The sequence below is a fragment of the Natator depressus genome, chromosome 2 (assembly GCF_965152275.1).
Source record: "Natator depressus isolate rNatDep1 chromosome 2, rNatDep2.hap1, whole genome shotgun sequence".
Classification (NCBI taxonomy): Eukaryota; Metazoa; Chordata; order Testudines; family Cheloniidae; genus Natator; species Natator depressus.
Window position 1 is genome coordinate 259934462 of NC_134235.1, and position 6006 is coordinate 259940467.

The window sequence follows — 6006 nt, forward strand, 5'->3', positions numbered from 1 at the left end:
GTGCTCATGAAGGGGGTGGATGGGGGTCGCTTTCCAGTCCCTGCACACCAGCAGAGCACAATGGGACCTGGAAGAGCTGTTCAGTGAGCTTGCAGGAGGGGCCTGGTGCCATGCAAGCTCCCAAGGCTGGTGTGGGTGCTCGTCCCTGGCAGGAGGAGGTGAACAGGGTTGGTGTCAGCAGAGGCCAGGGGGAGGGGCATGCGGACATTGAAGAGCTCCTCTCTTTAACTTCTGCCCGGAAGCTTGTTTTTTGTTTGTTCCTGTTCGGCTGGCTGGAGGAGGCTGCCCGGAACTATCTGCCCTCCCAGCGCTGTCTGGCGACGACGGTGCGCAATGGAAGCAGAAGCTGCTTGTGGCCTGAGAGCAGTTCCACTGGTAGCTTCCTTCTACAGCTGGGCTTTCGCCCTTGCTTCTCTCCAGCGGGGAGGGTTTGGGGGAAGGGGAGGGGACATGAGGTCCTACGCAGGCTCTCAGAAGAAGTGAATTTACCTCCTGGGCTGCTGTTAGTGGCTTATCCCAGACACTGAGTATATTACAAGGAGACCTAGAAGCCCCTGGCTGGATTGGAGCCCTACAGCTCTATGGTTTTGTTCAATATCTTCATAAATGATCTGGAGGATGGTGTGGATTGCACTCTCAGCAAATTTGCAGATGATACTAAACTGGGAGGAGTGGTAGATACACTGGAGGGGAGGGATAGGATACAGAAGGACCTAGACAAATTGGAGGATTGGGCCAAAAGAAATCTGATGAGGTTCAATAAGGATAAGTGCAGGGTCCTGCACTTAGGATGGAAGAATCCAATGCACCGCTACAGACTAGGGACCGAATGGCTAGGCAGCAGTTCTGCGGAAAAGGACCTAGGGGTGACAGTGGACGAGAAGCTGGATATGAGTCAACAGTGTGCCCTTGTTGCCAAGAAGGCCAATGGCATTTTGGGATGTATAAGTAGGGGCATAGCGAGCAGATCGAGGGATGTGATCGTTCCCCTCTATTCGACACTGGTGAGGCCTCATCTGGAGTACTGTGTCCAGTTTTGGGCCCCACACTACAAGAAGGATGTGGATAAATTGGAGAGAGTCCAGCGAAGGGCAACAAAAATGATTAGGGGTCTAGAGCACATGACTTATGAGGAGAGGCTGAGGGAGCTGGGATTGTTTAGTCTGCAGAAGAGAAGAATGAGGGGGGATTTGATAGCTGCTTTCAACTACCTGAAAGGGGGTTCCAAAGAGGATGGCTCTAGACTGTTCTCAATGGTAGCAGATGACAGAACGAGGAGTAATGGTCTCAAGTTGCAATGGGGGAGGTTTAGATTGGATATTAGGAAAAACTTTTTCACTAAGAGGGTGGTGAAACACTGGAATGCGTTACCTAGGGAGGTGGTAGAATCTCCTTCCTTAGAGGTTTTTAAGGTCAGGCTTGACAAAGCCCTGGCTGGGATGATTTAACTGGGAATTGGTCCTGCTTCGAGCAGGGGGTTGGACTAGATGACCTTCTGGGGTCCCTTCCAACCCTGATATTCTATATTCTATGGCACTTTTCATGTTACGATCTCACAGCTTTATGTACGTTAACTGAGCCTCATCTCCCTGAGGTAAACTGCAGAGCAGTGAAGTGACTTGCCATGGGTCACAGCAGGTCACGGGCAGAAGCTAGGATTAGAACCCAGGATTCCTAGCCCCATTAGCTGCTCTAGTTGCTAACCAGTGCTCTCCTCCTCCTGCTCACAAGCAGGGGAAGGCCCTGAAGATCATGAACTGAGCAGGGCGGGCTTCCAGGTGGTATTTTCTCTCCCTGGAATCTCTTTTCAGCCAAGACTGTGGTATCAGGCTGACTTGGGTCATCTTAACACAGCTGGGACAAGGTCTCTACCTACCACAGCAGCAGCAGCCGTGTGTTTGTGAGCATTGCGGCGGGGATAGAGCTATCTACACTCGGCGTCAGCATGGCCTAACCCAGTCCACCAAAGGGGAGGGAGGTGCTCTTCTCAGCAATCTGAGGGTCAGTAGCTTTCACTGAACCAGCGTACCTCAGAAGAATCAGTGCGCCTTTGATAATGCCAACAGGAATGTGTATCGTGGGCTGGCAGATCTCATGCACTGAGCAGGGTCTGGGCTCGTTATTAGTGGGAGATCAGACCTCTAAGGAGGATCCTTGCCTGTTTCCAGCAGTAGCCCGACACATGTGGCATTTATCCCTCTGAGCTGAATCCAGAGGCAGGTTCTATCTTGTGGATTAAGTGCAAAACCAAGCTCAGGTGGTCACTCAGATCCCCTGGCCCTTTCCACCAGATGAGAGCTGTGGCCCCCAGTGACCTGGCCAAATCCTGTGCTCCCAGGAGCCTTGGGGGATATGTGTAACAATAAATCTGAGCTGGATCTGAAAATGAACCAGGGAGCCAGTGGAGTTGTGTGTGATTGTGAGGGGGGAAAAGGGGTTACACTTTAGTGTAGGAGGTATGGAGCAGCAGCCAGGGTGGTGGTTTCTCCCCAGTCTCACACATTACAGTTGCTGTGGATTGTGTCCTGAGCTGCCGGCTCTTCTGAATCCTCATGCTCCCAAGAAATACCAAACCAGCTGCTCTCTTTGTAAGGGCTTATATAACCTAGCATGCTTCCTGTGGGCTGCTGAGCATCACTGCCCCTTGCTGTCACTTTCCAGCTGACTGCCCAGCAGCACATCTCTATCCCCCCTCCCCTGCGTTTAGATCCAGGATCCTTTCCTTGCTGCAGTGTTGGTTTTGGGTTGGATCAGCGCCGAGTGCAGGGTGCACGTTTGCTCCTATGTGCCTGGAGCACAATAAATCCCCATGCTTTTGCAAAGCGGCCTCGGTGCTGAATGCAGAGCTCCGCACCAATATCCCACTGCCAGCCTGCAGCAGGAACCGCCTCGTATCCCTGGGGAGCTGTCGGTGCCATGAGAGGAGCCCAGTTTACCAGGCAGCAGTGACATGGGAGAGTTTGCAGGGACCCTGGGCTCCGTGGAGGCCTGGGTTGGAAACATTTCCAATATGCTCAGATCAGCTGAGCCGAGAGGGATTTGTCTGTCTGGACTTGGACGAGCTAATAGGTTCTGTCTGAGCATTTCACCCTTTGAATCGCTATAGACACCTGCCCCCACTACCGTGAGTTGGGAGCCAGTTAGTGGCATGGATGGCTCTAAACATCCTTCGTGTCCAGTCGCAGCATTGCTGATAGTAACCTCAGCTGCAGACCATGCTCCATGCCTGCCACTGTGCCGGGCTGCCCCATGGGTGTCTCTCTGGGACCAGTCCAACACATTGTAATTTGCAGTGGACACGGGGCCTCCTGGCTTCCGGCTCTCTGCTGTGTGCATTGCTCTGTCTGTCTGTCAGTCACTCATTACATCCCCTGCTGAGGCACTCTGGGGCACCCTGGTTTTCCCAGCATGCACTGGCACAGATACAGCACATGGTAGGTGCGGATGCACAAACGTGGTCCAAAAGCTGCTAATATGGAGGCAGCGGGGCTGAGGCGTGATGCACAAACTGGTGTGGTGGTGGCAGCCTCGGCTTTGGAGGTGGGTGATGTCCATCCCTCAGGGGTCAGTGCAGGGCTGTCCCCAGCAGTCTACCCCTCCAGGCTTCCTCCAAAATGCCTCAGGCAGTGAGGCTGTTGGGATGTGCCTGCCCTGGGGTTGGAAAGTGGATTCAACGAGGAGAGACCATTAAAGGCTAGTGCCCCCCAACGCTGCGTTCCAGAAGGAAAGTGGTTAGCCTGCCATAGCACCCTGGTAGCTACTGGGGGAGTAGCGGGACCTCTTGTTTGGGGGGTAGGGCAGCAAGTAGGGCGTGGGGGGTTGCTCTGAGGCAATAAGCGGAAAGATGGAGAAACCACAGGGAGGAGATGGGCACAGCGGGCCCCAAGGGGCTGGCGTGATTCAGGGACATGGGGAGCTGCAGCGCTGCTCCAGCCTGGCTGGCTCGCTAAGGGGTGACCTCATTTAAGAACGCTGAAGGGAAGAGACAAGAGACACTAGAATGAGCGAGTGTTTGAACACAGGGATCCAGGCACAATTGCAGCTAAGGAAGGGGTGAGCCCAGACAAGGAATCTACCTAGCAATTCAAACCAGACTGGCCACCCATTTCCCTATAGGCTTATATGGGTCTCTGTGGGTCTAGGCTTCAGGCCAGCCTGCTGAGCTCAGGGGGAATTGACACCCGCTGAGATCAATTAAAGGGACGTTGGTCCGGTTAGATTTGACCCAGAACTTCCCACTTGTAAATGACCCCTCTGCTCAGTAGAAATCTCACCCTGGGTTTCTTTTGAAAGCCCACAGGAAATGGGGCTTTTTGAAATTAAAACAAGCAAACATGTCACTGACCCTTTTGCCCCCCCCCAAATACCACAGCATGGGAGGTGAACACCAGGCCAAGATACAGCAGAGGGTGCCAAGCTTCCTCCCCAATTCACAATCGCACCTACACAACCCCAGCAAATGGGAACCACTGCCGATCCGGTCACCGCCTTCCACTGGCGTGCTAAAGATCATCATCCATGGCGCTCCCCACCATCCAATTCCACTCTGTGCCCACCACCCAGGCCTTGGCCCCATCCCTCTTCAGGGACCCTTCTCCCAAGAGCCCGTTACAAACAGAAATACCCTAGTTGCTTCAGCTAGGAGTCACAGAGGAGGGTCCAACAGCCTGTGCTACTTAGTGGCACCAACCGCTGGCCTGGATGCTGCAGGTCTGGCATGGAAGCGACAACACCCGGGGGCTATTTGGCGCCAATCCTGCGTTGCAGGGGCCCTGTTAAGGGGGGTGTTGTGAAATGGCCTAAGAACGATGGCTGGAGCTTTGGGTCCCGCCGGCCTCACTCCAGGGAAGCAGGCGAGTGCTGGACAACAGAGCTCTGTTTCCTGCAGTTCCAGCGTGGGTACAATTCACAGCACTTCAAAAATGACCGAGGCTACCGCTAGCCCCAGTGGGAGTCAGGAGCCTCGATCCTTAACTGGATACAACGGTGTAAAATAGACTCGCCATCTGTGCTCCCTGCCAATGCTTACACAGAGGAGGCAGCCAGCCAAGTGCAGTGGGGCCACGTGCCTGGTAAAGTTGCCCCCTTTCCTTGCAACTGAGTCTCCCGCTTGCATTCGTAGCAGCTGGCCCTGCTCTTTCTCAAATGAAAGCCCTGCTAGAAGGAGCAGGGAGCTGGTGGCTGCTCATTCCCGCACAAATTGTCTTTGAAAGAGGGCTGGAGGCAGAAATTCAGTTAAAAACCAACCCTTTCGTGCCACCTGTCTGTATCCTAAAGACACTATCAAGGGCCCAGACCTGCGTCTCTTCCTGTCCAGCTCACCTTTCACGAGAGAGTGCACAAGGGGGAACACGTAGCTCCTGTTTATTAAGGCTTTCGATGCAGCCCTTCCCCAGAGGCGGTTCACATGCTGTTCTTCTCTGACAACCCCTCCAAAAAGCCAGGCACTTCCAAAGGAAAAAGTGGGCCAGTCCTGGAGGCTCGAGCTGGGCTCAGCCTGTCTCGTGGCTGGCAGTAAAAATTCTGCAGCATCAATTCCACCCCCCGTCACACCTGTTCAGCCCCATTGTCTTGGGATTCTGCCCCTTGCTTTCAGTATAAGGGGATGACTGAGGAAGCTACTCAGCCGTGCAGCTGGCCCTCCCTCCCACTGCCAGAAGCTGGGGTGGGACAACAGGGAATGGACCACTCAATAATTGCCCTGTTCAGTTCGTTCCCTCTGAAGCAGATGGCATTGGCCACTGTCGGAAGACAGGATGCTGGGCTAGATGGACCGTAGGTCTGACCCACTCCAGCCGTCCTTATGTTCGCTCGAATGCCCTGTGGATGATGCCTGACCAGAACAGAGTCTGGCCCCCTGTCACCTAGCTGGGCGGCTCTGCAGGGTGAGGCGAATCTGCTGAGCAGGGAGAGGGCAGCAGGGTGACTATGGCTGCTCAGGGGGACGAGCCGTAGCCAGCAGGGAGCCACAAGGGCTGGGTGGCCGGGTTACCATGGGAGGAGACG